Raw genomic sequence first — 22,884 nt, 5'->3', positions numbered from 1 at the left:
GTTGCAGTCCTGGTTACCGTCCCTCCAGCCCACTGACTTCTATTGGCTATACCTCTCTTCTTGTTTACTATACTTAAGCTTTCTGGTGTATTTGCTTTTTGTTGGAGGTGTAACCTTGTATATAATTGCTTCCCATTATGGGGGCACCTGACATCTGGGACAAGAAAAACTGATGTAATGGCGTCGGCTGCATGCTTTATAATCCCTGACTTATCTGCCATCATGGAAGATGAGACAGCAACTGACGCAGGACCCAAGACTTTGATAATCAGACATTTTCATATATATTTTATTTTTTCAAAATCAGTATATATATATTTTTTGCTCCCCATTTGAGGGGCACCTGACATCTGGGGCAAGAAAAACTGAATAAAATGGCGTCTGCTGCAAGTTTTATATCCCTGACAACCTGACATCATTGAAGAGAAGACAGCAACCGACACAGGACCCTAGACTTTGTTATTCAAGCCAACTGAGTTCAACCTGCAAGCAGATTACCCAAATGTAATGACTGCAACAGTGAGTACACTCGAACATCTACATTTATGGTAAGTGTACACAACTGTACTTTTTGTTCTTTAAAAAATGGACGCTACCCTCCTTTGAACCAGCAGGTTCTGCTGATTTAAAATTCTTAACCTCGACACCTCATCTAGAAGGGTTTCTGAGTTACAAGCTGTCATGGCAGTGAAAACATTTCTCATATTCCACCCACTCAGAGTATCACTCAAGACTAATCCATCCTTAATGCCCTAGGTGGTCACAGACACATCCTTAAATCAATCCATACACTTGCCCGCCGTCTTCCCCAAGCCTCAAAACCAGAGGGAAAGAATCATTCACTCCTTGGATGTCCACAGACAACTTTGCTGTTATCTTGACAGAATTAAATCTTTCAGAAAATTAGACCAATTGTTTGTTTTTGCCACCATCTCCAATTGGATCTCTCACTGTATTTCCCTTTGTTACAGCTGTCATGGCAAAAAACCTCCTGAAACTGTTAAGAACTCACTCTACTAGGGCCACATGTACATCTGCTGCCTTCCTGAAATGAGTACCTACCAAAGACATTTTGGAAGCTGCTGCCTGGTTAGCTCTGCATACCTCTACCAAATACTACCACTTACAACCTTCTCCAAGTCTAGAGCAGGATTTGCCACTACCATCTTTCAGGGTAATCTGTCTTTTCCATAATGTACCTTCCTCCCTCATGTCACCTTTGGGAATCATCTCACAAGGCACGACTGCAGCAGTGAAACACAAAGAACATAGTACAGTTGTGTACACTTACCATAAATGTATATGTTTGAGTGTATTCACTGTTGCAGTCCTCTCCCCCCCCTTTTTTTTTGCGTACACTACTACGGTTTCCTCCCACATCCCAAAGACATGCTGTAGGTGGACTGGATACTCTAAATTGGTCCTAGGAGTGAGTGCATGCGTGTGTGTGCCTTCCGTGGAAGGTTGAGCGCCGGACTGGCAACTCGACACCGTAAAATTACACTGCCAGTCATGAGCAGACAGGTGATCTGCTATGGCGACCCCTAACCGGGAAAAAGATGAAAAAAGTAGTAGTCTGCCTCTATTCTCTTCACTAACCACAGGACACTGGGTGTTCACTATGCAGGCCCCTTTTTTACCTTTGCCCCTTGCTTATGCTTTATCCTGGGGGCTTCTGCCTTCAAAGGGGCAAGAAAGAAGCTAATGTCATGGTGGCAGATTGCTCCCTTTTACACCCAAGCGTACTGACGTCAGGATTGGGTGTCCACCAGCCTTGAGAGGAGGGAGAATTTTACCCTGATGGTCAGGCCAGCCAAGGGCTTCTACAGCAGGAAATCCAACAAGTCAGGACTGCAACAGTGAATACATTCGAGCATGTACATTTATAGTAAGTGTACACAACTGTACTTTGTATTGAATTCAACTATGGCATCATCTATGGGTAGGATTTTTTGGAAGTTCCAGTTAATAGATGATGGTGAGTAATGAACATTTCTGGGTTAAACTTGGCAAGGTTATGTGTTTTATAAATATGCCGTTTAACTGGATGTATGCAACGTCTAGTCGTGTAGCTTGGGAGATGATCACTGAGAGATTCTGATACACCTGTGGTGCTGTATTTGCTGGGTCTGATACTAGGATCCACTCCATTAGAGAATTTGATGGCTTGCTGTAATGTGTGGGGCCATTAATTAGTTCTGTGAAACAGTGCAAGTTAATTCTAGATGTAGGGGAGTTAGAGTTTATGCCTAAACAATTCACATTCACATCACCTAGCAATATTTTTTTCTTGTGGAAATGTTATGGATATCCAATGTAGGATATCATCCAGTATCGCTGTATTGTCACCAGGAGGGGATATAAAGGACAGTGATACATACCAGTGTAGGATATCTCCCAGTATCGCTGTATTGTCACCAGGAGGGATGTAAAGGACAGTGATACATACCAGTGTAGGATATCTCCCAGTATAGCTGTATTGTCACCAGGAGGGATGTAAAGGACAGTAATACATACCAGTGTAGGATATCTCCCAGTATCGCTGTATTGTCACCAGGAGGGATATAAAGGACAGTGATACATACCAGTGTAGGATATCTCCCAGTATAGCTGTATTGTCACCAGGAGGGATGTAAAGGACAGTGATACATACCAGTGTAGGATATCTCCCAGTATAGCTGTATTGTCACCAGGAGGGATGTAAAGGACAGTGATACTTACCAGTGTAGGATATCTCCCAGTATCGCTGTATTGTCACCAGGAGGGATGTAAAGGACAGTGATACATACCAGTGTAGGATATCTCCCAGTATAGCTGTATTGTCACCAGGAGGGATATAAAGGACAGTGATACATACCAGTGTAGGATATCTCCCAGTATAGCTGTATTGTCACCAGGAGGGGTATAAAGGACAGTGATGCATACCAGTGTAGGATATCTCCCAGTGTAGTTGTATTGTCACCAGGAGGGATGTAAAGGACAGTGATACATACCAGTGTAGGATATCTCCCAGTATAGCTGTATTGTCACCAGGAGGGATGTAAAGGACAGTGATACATACCAATGTAGGATATCTCCCAGTATAGCTGCATTGTCACCAGGAGGGATGTAAAGGACAGTGATACATACCAGTGTAGGGTATCTCCCAGTATAGCTGTATTGTCACCAGGAGGGATATAAAGGACAGTAATACATACCAGTGTAGGATATCTCCCAGTACAGCTGTATTGTCACCAGTAGGGATGTAAAGGACAGTGATACATACCAGTGTAGGATATCTCGCAGTATAGCTGTATTGTCACCAGGAGGGGATATAAAGGACAGTGATGCATACCAGTGTAGGATATCTCCCAGTATAGCTGTATTGTCACCAGGAGGGATATAAAGGACAGTGATACATACCAGTGTAGGATATCTCCCAGTATAGCTGTATTGTCACCAGGAGGGGATATAAAGGACAGTAATACATATCAGTGTAGGATATCTCCCAGTATCGCTGTATTGTCGCCAATAGGGATGTAAAGGACAGTGATACATACCAGTGTAGGATATGTCCCAGTATCGCTGTATTGTCACCAGGAGGGGATATAAAGGACAGTGATACATACCCGTGTAGGATATCTCCCAGTATCGCTGTATTGTCACCAGGAGGGGTATAAAGGACAGTGATACATACCAGTGTAGGATATCTCCCAGTATAGCTGTATTGTCACCAGGAGGGATGTAAAGGACAGTGATACATACCAGTGTAGGATATCTCCCAGTATAGCTGTATTGTCACCAGGAGGGATATAAAGGACAGTGATACATACCAGTGTAGGATATCTCCCAGTATCGCTGTATTGTCACCAGGAAGGGATATTAAAAACAGTGACACATATCAGTGTAGGATATCTCCCAGTATCGCTGTATTGTCACCAGGAGGGATGTAAAGGACAGTGATGCATACCAGTGTAGGATATCTCCCAGTATCGCTGTATTGTCACCAGGAGGGATGTAAAGGACAGTGATACATACCAGTGTAGGATATCACCCAGTACAGCTGTATTGTCACCAGGAGGGATGTAAAGGACAGTGATACATACCAGTATAGGATATCTCCCAGTATCGCTGTATTGTCACCAGGAGGGATGTAAAGGACAGCGATACATACCAGTGTAGGATATCTCCCAGTATCGCTGTATTGTCACCAGGAGGGATGTAAAGGACAGTGATACATACCAGTGTAGGATATCTCCCAGTATAGCTGTATTGTCACCAGGAGGGATGTGAAGGACATTGATACATACCAGTGTAGGATATCTCCCAGTATAGTTGTATTGTCACCAGGAGGGATGTGAAGGACAGTAATACATACCAGTGTAGGATATCTCCCAGTACAGCTGTATTGTCACCAGGAGGGATATAAAGGTCAGTGATACATACCAGTGTAGGATATCTCCCAGTATTGCTGTATTGTCACCAGGAGGGATGTAAAGGACAGTGATACATACCAGTGTAGGATATCTCCCAGTATGGCTGTATTGTCACCAGGAGGGATATAAAGGACAGTGATGCATACCAGTGTAGGATATCTCCCAGTATAGCTGTATTGTCACAGGAGGGATATAAAGGACAGTGATACATACCAGTGTAGGATATCTCCCAGTGTAGCTGTATTGTCACCAGAAGGGATGTAAAGGACAGTGATACATACCAGTGTAGGATATCTCCCAGTATCGCTGTATTGTCACCAGGAGGGGATATAAAGGACAGTGATACATACCAGTGTAGGATATCTCCCAGTATAGCTGTATTGTCACCAGGAGGGATATAAAGGACAGTGATACATACCAGTGTAGGATATCTCCCAGTATCGCTGTATTGTCACCAGGAGGGATGTAAAGGACAGTGATACATACCAGTGTAGGATATCTCCCAGTATGGCTGTATTGTCACCAGTAGGGATATAAAGGACAGTGATACATACCAGTGTAGGATATCTCCCAGTATCGCTGTATTGTCACAGGAGGGATATAAAGGACAGTGATACATACCAGTGTAGGATATCTCCCAGTATCGTATTGTCACCAGGAGGGATGTAAAGGACAGTGATACATACCAGTGTAGGATATCTCCCAGTATCGCTGTATTGTCACAGGAGGGATATAAAGGACAGTGATACATACCAGTGTAGGATATCTCCCAGTATAGCTGTATTGTCACCAGGAGGGATATAAAGGACAGTGATACATACCAGTGTAGGATATCTCCCAGTATCGCTGTATTGTCACCAGGAGGGATATAAAGGACAGTGATACATACCAGTGTAGGATATCTCCCAGTATAGCTGTATTTTCACCAGGAGGGATATAAAGGACAGTGATACATACCAGTGTAGGATATCTCCCAGTATAGCTGTATTGTCACCAGGAGGGATATAAATGACAGTGATACATACCAGTGTAGGATATCTCCCAGTACAGCTGTATTGTCACCAGGAGGGATATAAAGGACAGTGATACATACCAGTGTAGGATATCTCCCAGTATAGCTGTATTGTCACCAGGAGGGATATAAAGGACAGTGATACATACCAGTGTAGGATATCTCCCAGTATAGCTGTATTGTCACCAGGAGGGATATAAAGGACAGTGATACATACCCGTGTAGGATATCTCCCAGTATCGCTGTATTGTCACCAGGAGGGATATAAAGGACAGTGATACATACCAGTGTAGGATATCTCCCAGTATAGCTGTATTGTCACCAGGAGGGATATAAAGGACAGTGATACATACCAGTGTAGGATATCTCCCAGTATCGCTGTATGTAAAGGACAGTGATACATATTTTAACTGTTTATTTTGAGGAAAGCAATAAGAAGCTCTGTTGAACTGAACTTTGATTTGGTTTGCTGTAAGGGGAAATCTATGGGTATGGAATTGGAAAATATTAAAGCCATACCACCACTTTTTCTCTTACATGGTGGTTATGGGTGATGATATAGCCAGGAGGTATAACTTTGAAGTCGTTTATGCTGGATTTAAGTCAAGTTTCAGTTACAGCGAGACCATCAGGCTTATGTTGGGTATTCCAGGCATGTAGTTCAGCGTTTTTATTTCTTACACCTCTAACATTTATTGCAACAAAAATTAGACCACCAGGGTTGGGGATTTGCTGTTCTTTGGTTACAGAAGTGTGTGGCCGAGAATTTTCATTGTGTTTGTTGTGATAGATGGAGCCATAGTTAGGGTGTAAAGTGTGGAGAGTGTAAAGAAGTAGTATAGATAGGTGGTTGGGACAGAGTTGGAGAGATGTTGTGAAATATTATTGAGTCATGGTAGGATGAAAGATGCCACAGTAGGAGGAGAAGAATAAATGATAAGGTGAAGTGAAGCATAATTAAGTACAGAAATCTGTATTTTATAGATGTCAGGTGGTGGGGAAGTCGCAATGAAGAAGGAAACAAGAAGTTGTAAGGCAGTAGCAGATTCAGTGATGGTGGATTCTAAGAGCTGGAATAGGATAGGTAGGGTAAGAGGTCTTTTCTATAAAAGAAGAGAGGTAGGTTGTCTTGGTATCTTCTTTGGAATGTAAGGAATAGAAGGGTATTAAAGGGCCTTGTATAAAGATGTAGTCCAAATAAGAAGAAATTAGGGTTTATGTGGAAAAAAGAAAAAGATACAATGCGGAATAGATGGGTATAGTTTGGGAGAGTTGTGATTATAAATGGATATGGTGCAAAGCAGTATGAAAGGGAGAACATTGGGAATGGAGTTAAAAATTTAACTGAGACAGAGAACAAAGAAACTAGGAGAAGAAGTGTATGTATAGAAGTATTAAGGTCAGTTGGAGAGGGTTTTGTAGTAATAGTCACAAGTGAAATATGCATGTGGGGAAATCTAATATTACAGTAAAAGGGGTGGATGGAAATTGAGGGTAGGTGAGAGAAGAGGGCTTCCCACCTCAAGGCAAATTTTTAATGAGAGCAGTCAGTTTATAGCCAGAACAAGGCAGTTAACAAAGAGATGCAGTTAAAACAGTTTGTAATTTTTTCAGACTTAATAACTTGTTAACTTAATTATGCACTGTATTCTGTTAGTCAGACAAAAGGGGACAGTGACCAACTGAGTAAGAGGTCCTTAGAGTTCATGGGCTATTACACAGGGACTTTCAGTCACAGAGTAGGCATGTATTTAACTGAGTAAAGTGTACCCACCGCCATAAATAGCACAAGTAACAAAAATCTGAGGGTAATACTACTCAATGCCAGAAGTCTAAACCTCAAAATGCATGCACTCGAGGCGCTCCTCAGTATGGAGAAAATTGATATATGTGCAGTAACAGAAACCTGGTTTAAGGCTCCAGAGAGCACCACCAGGCTACAACTCATACCATACATTTCGGCCACAGAACCCGGACCGAAATACAAAAGGCGGGGGAGTATCCATATTCATCAAGGATACTCACACCTCCGGGTTAGTGGCACAGCACGATGCTTCAGAGATTATCCACGTTCAACTAACAATGGGCAAAACTGCAGTTCAGGTTGTAGCTTGCTACAGATCACCCACCATGTCCCAGGACCCCCATTCCGCATTTCTGGAAACATTGGGTAACAGAAAGGTCCTACCAAACACCCTAATCAAACACCCTAATATTGGGTGATTTCAACTACCCAAACATAACTGGGAGAACTACTCAAGTACTAACTCCCTTGCCCGACATTTCCTAGAATTTATAAAATCAAATGCCCTAGAACAACATATTGGACCTGGTCATCACCAACATGGGCGACTGGTGTTCCACACCAGAGGTCAACCCTTCTCTGGTTAGATCTGACCATAAACAAATCACTTTGGATGTCCACATTCTGTACCCACCCCCGTTCAAGGAAACCACCGTGAAAAACTTTCAAAAGCAAACTTCACGTTACATAAGACGGAGGTGGAAAGTTTCAAAGCCCCCATGCTAAAGGATAATGCTGCCAAGCTACAAAATCCTTTACTAATGCATTCTACAGGCACCTGCAAGAATGTATGGATCGTGCTATCCCAAGGAAAACCAAGACTCACTCCTCCAAGAAAAGGAAACCAGTCTGGTGGACCCCTGCCATAAACAAGCTATACAATAGGAGGAGGAAACTAGTACAGAAAAGAGTAAAATCCCAAGAAGGGAAGACATCCCTGATCAGTATCAGCAAGAAACTAGGATCCCTCATAAAATCGTCCAAGGCGAGCTTTGAAAGAAAACTTGCCAAGGACTCCAAAGATAACCACAAGGTATTCTTTAGCTATGTCAAGAATCTAAGTGGCAATGCTCAGGTCTGCTCAGAGTTGATGCAGAATGGCACAAAATACACTGAACCAACCGATATTGCCAACATCCTGGCAGACAGGTTCAGTGCAAACTTCACCCCCAAAAGGACCCATAACCATACCAGAAGAATGTAGAGCCCCTGAAATCACAGACACTCAGGTTAAAATAGCCCTCTCCAAAGCCAAAAACACAGCATCAATGGGACTGGACGGTGTCCCAGGCTGCGTCCTACATGAACTCAAAGACAAACTAACCCCTCATCTAAACACACTGTTCAAACTCAGTCTCTCCACAGGCTTTGTAGTGGTGCACAGCAACGGTTATTCTGCTCCACAAAGGTGGAGCCACAACAGACCCTGGGAACTATCGCCCTATAAGCCTGACTAGCTTGGTCTGCAAGGCTATGGAGCACATCATCATGGAACTCATTAACAGAGACATTGGGAACCTCCAAACACTGAACCCCCTACCCAATTTGGCTTTAAGGGCAGATCATGCCTCCTAAACCTGGTGGACTTCTTTGAGACAGCAAGGCTGTAGATGAGAGAAAGGTGGTACACACAGCCAACCTAGACCTCGCAAAGGTCTTCAACACCATTCCCCATTCTGGTGTTGTAGACAAGCTCACCAGCCTGAACATAAACCCCTATGTCACAAGATGAGTTGCCAGTTGGCTCACAGACAGAACCCACATGGTGAGAGTTGTGGGAGCTAGGTCTGACTGTAAACTGGTTACAAGTGGTGTTCCCGAGGGCTCAGTCCTAGGACCCCTTCCTTTTGGCATATACTTCTCAGAGATACAGTCAAGCAGAGGAGGACTATGGCTGACCAAGTTCGCAGATGACTGCAAACTAGGGGCTATAATTGACTCACCAGCTGACACAGACATCCTCCAAAAGGGTCTCACTTAGACTGATACCTGGTGTCAAAATCATGGCTTCAAGCTAAATGCCAAAAAGTGCATAGTTATTTCCTTTGGAAATAAAGTACCCCACAAACTACCACATAGGTGGTAGTCCCCTAAATACGGAAAACATAATCAGGGATCTGGGGACCGAAGTAGATAGTAATCTCTCCTTTGATAATCCCATTGCCAGAGTGGTTAGAAAATCCTTTTATGTGGCCCACCCAATCACAAAAGGGTTTGCATCCAGATCAAAAGAGGTCATTGTGCTCCTCTACTCATCAGACCCATCATAGAGTACAACGCCCCATTTGGGATGTACCTTAAAAGACACCTGCAACAGCTGGAAAGACCGCAGAAGTACCTCACCAAGAGGATCACTGGCCTCAAACAGATGCCCTATGCAGCTCGACCGAAGAAACTCCAGCTGTACTCGGTTGCATATCGCCTGCTCAGAGGTGATCTCTGCCTGACATACAAATCCATGTCCAACCCAGAATTGATGGACATGCTCCACCTAAAGAAAACCTTATCCCCTCGAGCCACATGCTCTGGGGATCTAAACCTCACCACAACCATAAATAGGACATGCTGGAGGAATAGATTTCTGTCCCAGAGACTTCCCATGCTTTGGAACAAGATTCCAATCTACATTAGGCAGAGCTCCTCGCTAGCACTCTTCAAGAGAAACCTTGACGTGTGGATGGGAAACAGAAAGTTTACCCCGGGGATCACTTCAGTGGCTCTGCTGGACAGAGGCACAGGGAACTAATCTAAGGGGGTGGCGAAAGCCAACACATTCTGGCTAGGCTTATAAATGCCTTCGGGCAGATAGCCTAGTACCTACCTATGAACCTATAATATATGGCAAGGTTTTTCATGATAAATATGCTTACATTAAACAATAGCAAAATTCTCAGTAAGCTTGTACGTAAGCTTGTACGTTTAGGGCTTTGTGTCAGAGCTCCTGTAATGTCAAGGTCAGATTTAATGACAAAAAGTCTACCAAGCTCTTAAATTATATTGAGGCAATAAAGTTACTACTTATGATACACGAAAGAGATGGAGGGAAGGACCACAGTAAATCAGAGCAAGAGAATACAGGGGAAATGTAAGGGTAATGTGATGGTAAGACAGTGTGTGAATGTAAGTTCAGAGTAATTTTAGCAGGAAATGTACTGATAGAGAACCACAGTAATGCAGTGTAAATATACAGCTGTATCGAGCAAAGTATCAGAACATGGCACCACACTAATAGGCACAATATAACACCTTCACTTACAAAGCATTCATGGGATTCACCATTAGATAATGTCTACGTTTATGTCTTACATATACATATTTATATATATATATATATATATATATATATATATATATTTGAGTGTGTATATAGGTTCATAGGTTAGTACTAAGCTAACTGCCCTTGCGAGTCATTTTAAGCCTAGCCAATTATCCCCTGTGAGATTCAAACCCTGTACCTTGTGTTTGTAAGGCAAACACCTTAACCATTAGGCCACCCTCCCACTGACTGCAGTCAGTGCTCTCCTATATATATGATATATATATATGTGTGTGTGTATATAAATATATATATGATATATATATATATATATATATATATATATATATATATATATATTTGTGTGAGTATATAAATATATATGGATTTGTATCACTTCACTGAAAGGCCATTTCACTGACACATTTCACTGAGACCAAATCACCTAAAACTCATTTCACTGACAAGTAGTACTCTCAAGGCAAGTCAAAGGTATATGTCCTTTTCCTCTCTGTGGGTGTGATCCTGGTGTTGCTATATATAGTTAGGTGGGTGGGGGGGGGGGGCACCTGCTGATGAGTAGCTGTCATGTTTGTTTTCACACAGAGTGCTGTTTCATTCAGGCATATTCTGGGGAAGTTGTAGAAGGTCTTAGTTACACATTTACTTGCTGTCTAAGCCTAGGCAGCTTGTTAAACTTTCAGAATTTAAGCCTGACTCATCACATATCAAGCCCTTTTTGGTACAGTTTTGTGTACCTGGTCTTGTATGGCATTTGCTTATCAGAACAGGATAGTGCAAATGAATCAGTGTTGCTTGAAAGCTTCAGAGTAGATCTACCCCAAGTACCAGAGTAGTCCTAATAGTCTTAGAATAGCTGTAAATAGTTATTCTAATTGGTCCACCATGCAAGGTTGAATAATATGAATATCCGCTGGTATCTGCAGTGCCACTAAATGCAGCATAGTTAGTCACTGGAAAAGGATCTTCTTCTTTAGGAAAGAACTAGGTTGGTAGTCTACCTATGTCAAACTCAGTCCACCTTCCCTGTTCAACATTTCCAATCCAAGTTGGGCACTGACTCCAGATGTCTTGAATTATATATTGGTGCAGTGTGCACACACACACTCCACCTCATTGTTTAAGGCAGGTGGTCCTAGACAAATGTAAAGGCAGTATTAGTGACTGTTTGACATCCAGGCCTCCAGATCAGCACTCCAATGTGGGGCCCTTCACGTGGTTCTTGTCCAGCTTAAGTAATTTTCTCACATTTGCTGCACTTTATTGAGACACTGGATGCTGCAGTTTCAGTACAGCAATTAAAGGCTAGAGGCAAGGCTAAAGTAGTGTGTAGTCTGCATTTCAAACACTGCCATGTTGATAGGAACAAGGCAGCCTACACATCTAGCACTGCAGGCTTGATTAACCCCACAGTGCAGTCAGTGCTTTTGGCATTAATGAAGGATAAAGCATTATCCTAACAGACTAACTCGGATTGGTTAGTGAGGTGCATCACCTTTTGCTCTGACCAGCAGAGTAAAACTCTTGCACTTCCCAAGGGCATTTGCCAGCACTACAATCTTCTCTAAAACTGTTTTTACAACAGAGTATCTCTAAGGCAGCAATTGTGAATTCTCTGCATACATTTTTCCAAATATTATAAACTGGACATTTTATCTAGTTTTTTTTTTTAATTTATCCAAGTCTTTTGGGTTTCTAATATGAGAATGGACCCCATTCCAAAGTCAAAATATGATTAAAGTTCATGAAATTGGCATTATTTCAGTATTTTATCTCAGCCAGAAGTGCTCTTCTCAGCACCCACAATGTGCCCATTAATGACTTCTGCAATTCGTACGAGGTTACATGTATTGGTGACATACTTAAATACGATTGTAAGATTCTTTTTTATAAGACTCGTTGCTCCTACTACTACTACTGGAACTGTCCGAGTATCTTTCTTCCACATTGCTCTCATTTCTGCCTGCAAATCCTGATACTTTGACTTTGTGTCTTTTTGTATGCAAGACACTGTAGTCATTGGGTGTGGTGATTTCAGTGATCAGTGCTACTTTTGTCTTCTTTTTATGGACCACTATATCCGGTTTTCTAGCATCTGTCTTTTGAACTGTTAGTAATCAGTGAACCCATGTGATGTAGACTTCATTTTCTATGATGCTTTTTGGCTCATGTTTCCAGTGTTTTTCTGAAATTTCAATACCCTAATGTTTGCACAATCCTTAGTGCAACTGTCTTGCCACCTTATTATGCCTTTCAGTGTACAGTCCTTCTGCTGTGTCACAACCAACAACGAGGTGTGCGACTGTTTCCTTTTCTGTTTTACAAAACCTACATTTGTCTGTTTCTCCCACATGTTCAGTGGACTTTGTAAACCAGCGTGTATGTAGCCATCTTGGACCACCAATATTAACCTTTCATCTCTTGGTCTGAATTCACCTCTCTTTAACCATTCTTGCATTCGTTCCTGATCAACATGAGGTTCTTGCAGAAGTTTCTATACTTGCAACTATATTTATGCATTTTCCACATTTCGTGGCTTTTCATCTGGTCCTTCACCTTGTTTTCTTTGTTTTTTGACACATTCAGTTGCTGCCTGATTTCCTGCTTGATGCCGATATGCTTCTGCTAGATTAAGCAGAAAAGTCATCTTAGATTTGTTCTCCTCATGTTTCAAAATTTTCACTACGTTTGGGTCTTGTGAAGTCAGCAGACGTGTGGACTCCCACGATTGCAGATCTATACATGTAATCAATTTCAAGGAAGCCCATCCCTCCTTTCGAACGGGGAATGTATAATCTTGTTATGCACTGATTTTTGGCAAGCCGGTACGTAAAAATCAACTGCCAATCATTAGCAGACCGGGGTTCCGCTGTGGCGACCCCTAACCAGGAAAAGCCGAAAGATACAAACAAACAATTTGGTGAGCATGCAGCACCCTTCTTGTTTTCCTATCTAGTCTATCCAGCAAGTTTTCCTATCTAGTTTATCCAGCAAGTTTTGGGGCCAGTTAGTGCAAAACTGTAAGTTAGGACAGATAGAGCAAATTGGTTTATAGCTTGGATTTTGTTCCTAGATGTCAACGCTATTTTCAGGATTAATTTAAGTCTTCTAAAGTATTCCTTGCTAAGCATTTTTTTTTAACTTGTTCATGCTTTATTATTGATCCTTCATCAGTTCCCAAATATTTATACACTCCCTCTTGTTCAAGTTTTTATATCCCATTCTTGTACCAAACTGATGTTTTCCTGGTGCTACAGTTTTCCTGCTTTAAAGGTTGCTTTTACACATTTACCAAGATCAAATGACATTCTTATGGCATCTGAAAAAGTTTTGACAACTTGCAGTTGTGCTTTCAGTTCCTCATCTGATAAGCTATACAGTTTTAAATCATTGACAAAGAGAAGATGAGAAGTCTTTACACTTTGTTTTCTAGGAACCAAATTATTGCCATGGCCTAAGCTGTTAAGTAGACAGCTTAATGTGTTATGGGCAAGGCAGAATAACAGTGGTGACAGAGAGTCACCCTGGAATAAACCCCTTTGAATTTTTATCCCCGGAGCAATAATTTGTCCTTTATCTTGGTCTGTCACTGTTTCATGGTCACTGTAATGTAGTCAATCAGTCTAGAGTGTATCTTATACATTTTTAAGCACTCTTTTATCCACGAATGTAGTATACTATCAAATTTCTTTTTTGTAGTCAATACATGCCATAATTGGATTCTTCCCCTTTTTACATTTTTCCACTATGACTTCAACAACAAATGATCCTTTGTTCCATATGACTTTCTTTTATTGCTCTTTTGTTCTACTGCCATAATTGAGTTTTCTTCCAAATGGCTATAAACTCTGTCGGCATCAATTTCAGTGTGTAGCTTTTACGTTGTTGGAAGGCAAGTTATTGATCTATCATTTTTAGGTAGCTTGCAGGTTCACTCTTAAGTAGAAGCACTGTTTTTCCTGTTGTTAGCCTGGTTGGCGTCTGTTCAGGGTGCACATATAAATAGTTTCTTACTCATGGCTAAATCTTCGTGCAAAGGTGTTAATACATTTAACCAAAAGTTAGGCACTGCATCTGGGCTTGTGGTTTTTCCAATTACAGGCTTTTCTTAACTGTGTTGCAATCTCTCTGGCTGTTCATCCCATTTCATATCCTGTACCTTTAAACTTCTTATTCTTTCTTTGACTTCTATCAATTTAGCATCTTTGTTGTGTTCCCCAGGATTTTCATTGATACTTCTTCAAAATGTATCTATTTCTCCTTTTTTTGGCAGTCTTTCAATTCCTCTTACCTTGTTTCCCAATTCGCAATAAAACAATTTTGGGTTTTTAATAAATTGCTTATTTTGTACTTTTCCTTTATATTTATTTGCGTAGCTTCTACGTTTTTCTGTCTGTGCTAGTTTATTTGCTGTAGTGCATGACATTGCTTTTATCACGTCTATCTTTCTAAGTATTTTTGTTGATCTGTTCCCCCTTTATACTCTTCTAACAGTGACACTTGTCTTAATTGCTTTATAGATGTTCATCGTGTTTCACTGTTGCAGTCATTACACTGGGTTATCCTGCTGGCAGGCCACCCTCAGTCGGCCTGAATTCCAAAGTCTAGGTCTGGCGTTGGTTGCTGTCACCTCTTCCCTGACGTCAGTGCGCCAGGGGTATAAAAGATGCAACCGATGCCATTTTCTTCAGTCTTCCTTGCCACGCGGTGCCCGAAGCAGAAGCAGTTCGCAAGTGCCGGTCGGCCGATTCCTGAGATTTTCGTGTTCGAATTTCAGATCCGAAGTCTTCATTAAAAGCTAAGTACCCCGTTGGGGAAAACTTTTTTCTTGCTCCAGACCGATGTCAGAAAAAGTTAATAATTGTATTTCTTGTGGGAAGCAAATACCTCATAAGGACTTTCATTCTTACTGTATTCCTTGCCTAGGCCCTGACCACGACGTTGCTAGTTGTAGGTTTTGTGCTAGATTTAACCAACGCACTATTAAGCGTCAGGACGATTTTGCTTTTCACTATTTTGGCAGAAGATTTAATTACACGATGCCGTCAGATAGCACTCCGACTACCGGAATTCACAAGAAATGCAAAGAAAGAGAAAAGGACAGGCACCCGAGGTCCAAAACCGACGACGAGGCTTCTTCTAAGCCAGTCGCCGGTTCTCAATGAGGTGCTTTTGCAGCCCCTGACACCCGCTACTTTGGACCCGCAGGCCGCTACAGACTCCCATGTGGAGTTGCCTAGGCCGCTGGAAGCTCAAGGTATTGGACCTTCGGAAACTATTCCTTCAGATGGGTCCGGAGCCACTGAGCAGGCATCAGCTTCTGAGGGTGTTTTCAGACCTACTCAGTTATACATTAAAGCGACTCCAGCTACAAAGGCAAAGACTAGAGCACCTTTAAAGACAAAGAAACAAGTACAACAGCCTCATGGTCAGGCCTCCATGCCCAAAAAACAGATGCACAAAATGGCTGAAGACTTAATTACTTTGATCAGGGGTTCCCATCCCCCCTCCTGATAAGAGGCGTAGGCAAGAGACAGAATATGAATCTTCAGATCAGGTTTCCATTTCATCTGATTTCTCTTCTGATCAGGAATACTCTCTTCCTCCCTATGAGGATTCTGATGCTGAAGAATCTATCCCTTCAGCGTCTCCTCCTGAGGATTACTCTTTTGGGGAAACCTTGCATACCATGACTGAACACTTCCACTGGGAGAGCCAAGATTATTCAGAATCTAAGAAAAGGCTCAGACTTCCTTTTACTCCCACAACACAGGCCCCTAGCTATTCCACCTGTGTTAGACATTGTAGATGTATTTTCAGAGTCCAGTCTGACCCCTGACTCTCTACCTCCAGCTCCTGTTAAGCCGGACAGGTACTACAGGGTTCCTGACTCTCATAAATTCCTTTTCAAAAACCCTGCTCCTGACCCAGAGACTATTTCTCAGGGTCCCAAAGGGGTCAAGGCATCCATTGCAAAAAACCCTACCCCCCCTGACAGGGATTCTAGGATATTGGACAGATGGGGGAAGAAGATTTACACCTCTGCTACCTTGGCTATAAGGGCTTTAAATTGCCAGTTTCATATGCTCAAATATCAGCAGTATATTATGTCACTGCTTAAACAGAAAATGTTGATAAATTCTGAATGTGCAGAAAACAAAAAATGCAGGATTTATTGCATGCAGCTGAGCAAGTTGGAAAGCATACTTTGCAATGTGGTTTTGATTCTTTGGAGGCCTCCTGCAAGGCCGCTGTTACGGGTTCTGTCATCAGGAGGCATGCTTGGTTAAAGGAACAAAATCTACCTGACCATGTCAAAGCAAAATTATTAGGTGCTCCATTACAGCATGATACCTTGTTTGGTGTTAAAGCAGAGGAGGTGTTAAAGAAAATGGAGGACAAAGCTAAATCTATGCAAACGGTTAAAGATTTTTTACAGGTACAACCTCCAAGATTTAGCAGGCACTTACCTACAAAGAATTGGTCCTTTCCAGTGTCGGACAGATCACAAAGGGGCAGATACAGACGCCCAAGAGGCAGATCCCAGCCCCAAGGTTCGTACAGGTCTAAACAATGGGGTGCTTCTACCTCCAAAAGTGGAGAAGACAAATCACAGCCATACAGAAAACAGTCCTAATGACGTTCTCCTGCCTGCACCAAGCACTTATCTTCTGGCAGCACCTTTAGGGGGAAAACTAGCACTTTTTTCTCAAAACTGGCACATAATAACCCAGGACAAATGGGTCCTAGACATAGTGTCACAAGTCTACAAGTTTCACTTCCATATCCTGCCAAGGACAAACGGTTGGCCAGACCTGCCAAAACATCAATGGGCAGAGGCACAAAAGCAAGTCTCATCCCTCATGGACATGAGGGCCATTCAGCAAGTACCAGAGCAAGAGCAGGGACAAGGATTTTATTCAAGACTTTTTTTGGTACCAAGAAAGGGCAAGACCTGGAGACCAGTACTGGACCTATCTATTCTAAACACATATCTGGATATACGAAAATTCAAAATGTTGACTCTACAGGAACTTCTGCCCATGCTGGACAAGAAGGCTTGGCTTGTGACTTTAGACCTAAAAGAGGCATACCTGCTTGTCCCAATCAGACAATCATGCAGAAGATACCTCAGATTCAAAGCTGGCTCAGTGCGCGCTACCAATTCTCTGCACTGCCCTTTGGCTTATCTAGGGTCTTCACAAAGTGCCTGGCACCAGTAATTGCATTCTGCAGACAAAGAGGAATACAAATATATCCTGACTTGGATGACTGCCTCATTCAAGCAGAGAACAAGGACATTGTACTACAGCATCTGGCATTTGTAAAGAGATTTCTAACGGGCCTAGGGTACACAGTCAACGAAAAGAAATCAAAACTAGTACCCTCTCAAGAGACAATATTCCTGGGTGCAAGCTTAAATGCAACTGCCCAGATGGCTTATCTCACGCCAGACAAACAAAGGCAACTGACTACCTATTTCAACCTGTTGGCAACAAAGGCCCAGTTATCTGCAAGAAGAATTCTGCAGGCTTTGGGCTTCATGGCATCCTGCATTTTACTAATTCCATATGCGAGACTGCATATGAGTAAACTTCAATGGTACCTAAAAAGTGTTTGGACTCAACATTGCCACAGCCTGGAAGCTATAATTACCCTCATTCCCTGCCTGCAACAGGAGTTTTGATGGTGGGCGAATGCTTGTCACCAGAACAAGGGACAGCCATTCACTTTACCCCCAGCCAGGCAGATATTAACAACAGATGCATCAGATTATGCCTGGGTGGCGCACATGGAAGGAGGATGTATTCAAGGGACATGGTCCGCAAACCAAATGCATCTACATATCAATCAAAAAGAGATGCTAGCTGTTCAGAATGCTCTGACAGCTTTCAAGGACCTACTTCATCCGGGACAACTACTGATAAAAACAGACACCACGGTCATGTGGTATATAAACAAGCAGGGATACACTCATTCTTACCCCCTTTGCAGGCTAGACATGACTTTGTGGGACACAGCATTGACTTACCAAGTACATCTGCAGGCACAGTTCCTGCCAGGAAAGATAAATACTCTGGCAGACGAACTAAGCAGAAACCTCATGGATTCCCACGAGTGGAAATTGGATCCACAAGTCTTCAGCATGATAACAAGGAAATGGTGATGCCCAGACAAAGATCTATTTGCGTCTCCTCACAACTACCAACTAAAAAGATTCTGCACAAGGACTTATCACAGACAAGCATGGAAAGTGGATGCCCTATCTTTCAGCTGGAAAAGCTTAGCAGTATATGCCTTTCCTCCCCTGTCTCTCCTCCCCAAAGTACTCCTAAAGGTCAGACAAGAGAAGCCAAAGATGATACTGATTGCCCCATACTGGCCCCGCTAGTACTGGTATCCAGTCCTAAGGAACTTGTCTCAATGCCCGGCTTGGACCTTGCCTCAAATACCTCATCTACTATCCCAACAAAACAATCAGATCCTGCACAGCCAACTAAAGACCTTAAGTCTGACAGCATGGCGGATAATGTAGTCATACAAAGCACGCCTCTCACTAAAGTTGTGATAAATGTCATTTTGGAGGCCAGAAGGCCTAGTACCAGAAAATCTTATGCTGGAAAATGGAAGAGATTCTGTGATTGGAACCAGGCACAAGGAATTGACACAGCTGTACCAAATATTCCTCAGATTTTGCAATACTTAACTGAGATGCTGAACAAAGGCCTATCCTTTTCATAAATTAAAATTCATGCCTCTGCCATTTCAGCTCATTACAATACAGAGCCACCAATCTTTTCTCATCCTTTGCTAGGGCAGTACCTCAGAGGAGCCAAAAACTTAAGGCCTCCAAGGAGATCACCCGTACCTGCATGGGACCTCAATTATGTCTTGGAAAAACTCACCCTGCCTCCTTTTGAGCCAGCCGCTACAGCTGATATAAAGTTTTTATCTTAGAAAACAGCTCTGCTCCTAGCAATAATCTCTGCAAGACAAGTCTCAGAGCTACAGGCTCTCATGGCTGTGGAACCTTTTATCATTTTTTATCCAGACAGGGTTTCTCTGAGGACAAACTCGACATTAATGCCTAAGGTAGTGTCCAGTGTGGCTCTCCAAGCCCACAGAATAAGGGGGAGAGAATTCTGCATTCTTTGGACATACACAGACAGCTACGCTTCTACTTGAACAGAACCAAAGCTTTCAGAAAGACAGAGCAACTACTAGTGGCATATGCTGCAGGATCACAAGGAAAGGCTATCACAAAGCAGACTATTTCAAAGTGGATAGGCCACTGCATTCGTTTCTGCTATTTACAACATGGCAAGCCAGTACCTAAGGGCATTAGGCCACATTCAACCAGAGCAGCAGCCACTTCAGCAGCCTTCCTCAGGGGAGTACCAACCAAAGACATTTTAGAGGCTGCTATCTGGAGTTCAGTGCACACCTTTACAAAGCACTATCATTTACCACTCTACTCTAAATCCAGGGCAGGCTTTGCCACTGCAGTTCTGCTGGGCCTCATAGCCGCTCCTAATGCTATTTAGCTCCAGCCTCCCAAACATAGCTTTGGGATTCAACCCAAGTGTAATTGTGTACACTTACCATAAATGTAGATGTTTGAGTGTATTCACTGTTGCAGTCCAGATTACCCACCCACCATCCCCCATCTCTTTGCTGGAACTTATCTGCACTTCTCTAATCTATACAACCTATGGGGTGTATTTGCTTGTAGATGAAGGTATAATATATTTTTTTGCATGCATGTTTTATTGGCATATTTTTAGCCTACCCTTTTGGGGGCACCTGACATCTGGGGCAAGAAAAACTGAAGAAAATGGCGTCCACTGCATCTTTTATACCCCTGGCGCACTGACGTCAAGGAAGAGGCGACAGCAACCGACGCCGGACCTAGACTTTGGAATTCAGGCAGACTGAGGGTAGCCTGCCAGCAGGATAACCCAAGTATAATGACTGCAACAGTGAATACACTCAAACATGTAGATTTATGGTAAGTGTACACAACTGTACTTTTTCTCTACTCGATACTTCAGTGATAGCGTTGGATTTCTCCCCTTCCTTTCCATCACTACCCTGTGTTCTTGTGGTAGAACTTTATCTGTTATTAATTTAGCTGCACAGTAATATATCCTGTTTACTTCTGTTATATTGTATGGATCTCTATGGACAGTCCTAATTATTGTGTTCATTTGTTTTAACAAACTTCTGACTTTTTGTTTTTTATTGACCTGCAGTCTGTTTCTTTCATTGATCTTAATATATTTATCTATCTATTAAATCAAACAACTCTTCTCTTAACGCATTTTCTTCTAAACTGAGGACATATTTTTATGTTTTTCATTTCCTGTAGGCATTCTATAGAAAGTTCTACATGTTCTTGTGGCACATTCTCTTAAGTTTCATCTTTTACAGTCCATTGATCAGTCATATGGGAACTTGCTGGTGTATCACTGTTCAACATTGACTGCGTCAGAGTTTCCACAGTTTCCTGTTCTTTCTCTTGTCCATCTTCAAGTGAACATTTATACTGGTTTCCTTTGGAAGGCTCCAAAATATCTTCATATGGCACCTGACCAATTACTTCCCGTTCCACTGTGTTCCCCTTAATTTGGATGGTCCTTCTCTTGTTGTCCAGCTTCAAGTGAGCATTTATACTGGTTTCCTTTGGAAGGCTTCAAAATATGAGGAAAGGAAGGTCGGGTAGCACAGTGCCAGGGTAATCCTATGGGCTAGGCTTGTAAAGGCTCCAGGGCCATTAGCCTAGTTACACACACATGAACCTTTGAACCTATATGGCACCTGACCAATTACTTCCCATTACATTGGTTTCCCCTTAATTTGGATGTTCATTGCTCTATCATGTTGTGGTGCTTTCTGAATTCGATTTTCTACACTGAATCATTCACTTCGCAGATACTCCATAATCTCAGTTTCTATTTCCTTAACTTCTCCATTACTAAACTCCTTTTCTACTTTTCATCTTTGTGTTATTTTTTTGTGTTGTAAAGTTTTTCATGTCTGGATTCCTTTGCCTGTATTTCTGTTCAGATATCTTCGGTGCTGCTCCTTTTGCATTGATTAGTGTTGCTTGTTCCTTTGCGTTGATATTACACAATATTAAATATTTTCCTTTCCCATGTCCATACTTCTTTTTCAGATGCCTACTGATCTTCCTGCTCCTTACTTTGGGGACTTGTTCCATCATGCTCTGATGTAACCTGTTGGACCTTCTATACCAAATCATTTACTTCGCTGGCACTCCATAACTTCAACTTCTATTATTTTAACTTCTACTTTACTAACCTTCTTTTCTACATTCCCTGTTTGTGGTATTTTTTTAATTGCGAAGTTTTCCATATCTAGATGCCTTTGCCTGTAGTTTTCCTCGAATATCTTTGGGGCTGCCTTCTTTATATTGATTAATTTGGCTTTTGTCTTTGGATAAATATTGCACCATATCAAATCTCTCTTTCATTCCCATGTCCATATTTCTTTTTTATACTTTTCAAAAATTTCTAGGTTTTGTTTATATTTTCGCACTTCCTCAGATGCTTCTTTTTTCCAAACAGATCAAAGTTTCTTGGTCTGTATACTGTTTTTCACAAACTGTTGTATTAATGAGTACAAGTTTTTATTCAAAGCTTCTAGCAGTTTTTCTTGTGGAAGTATTTTTCTTTCCTATAATTTCTCTCAATCTTTTTGTATATCTTGTTTCTGGAAATTCTGGGGTTTTTTTTGTGTGTAATAGTAACAATGCATAATTTCTTTCTTATCGTCAATAGTCTACTCTCTTGTCTTTTATGGCTCTTCTTTAGCCTATCCGCTTTTGTGATTTTTGTGGACTGCTACTTCTTTCTACAACAGGGGAGCCATCCTCTCCCTGGGCCTGGACCTGGCCCCATTGTAGGAATTTTTCCGTATTTTGAGGATTCTGCACTGTCATTTTTTCCAGTCCTGGCACCAGTGCACCTACCAGGACTGGGCACTTTTTTATCCTGGGTCTTGTGCACCCAGCTATTTTTTTTTTAAATTTTTGACCTACTTCTGCCCATGGTATATGCTATCTAAATACAGTCTATATATCAGTGTCGCCTTGGTGAGATTTTGTGAAAAACAGGATCCACCTCGCAAAGGTACTCACCAACACTTGAGGATGAATTCTGTTTCAGCAATACTACTCTCCTTTACTTCCTGACGTACCTCTCTATTCGGACCCCACACTTGTCTAGAGCTGGTTGGATGGATGTCCAAAAAGGCATGTGGTAGCCCTCCATTCATATCCAGAGGTCAGGGCTCTTCCCATTTTTATTAACATGCCTCAGCACTGCTACTGCTGATGATCCCTTAGGACAGTTAT

General features: G+C 42.1%; 1 protein-coding gene across 1 annotated transcript in view; it reads left to right on the top strand.

Annotated features, from left to right (window-relative positions):
- The window catches only part of NUP214 (nucleoporin 214), a 3,229,616-nt gene that overhangs the window by 3,013,910 nt on the left and 192,822 nt on the right, over nt 1-22,884 (top strand). The window lies entirely within an intron of this gene.

Source organism: Protopterus annectens, chromosome 16.part0, assembly GCF_019279795.1.
Source record: "Protopterus annectens isolate FY-2018-M chromosome 16.part0, PAN1.0, whole genome shotgun sequence".
Lineage (NCBI taxonomy): Eukaryota > Metazoa > Chordata > Ceratodontiformes > Protopteridae > Protopterus > Protopterus annectens.
Note: the sequence above shows the minus strand (reverse complement) of the source record. Positions and strands in the feature narration are given on the sequence as shown.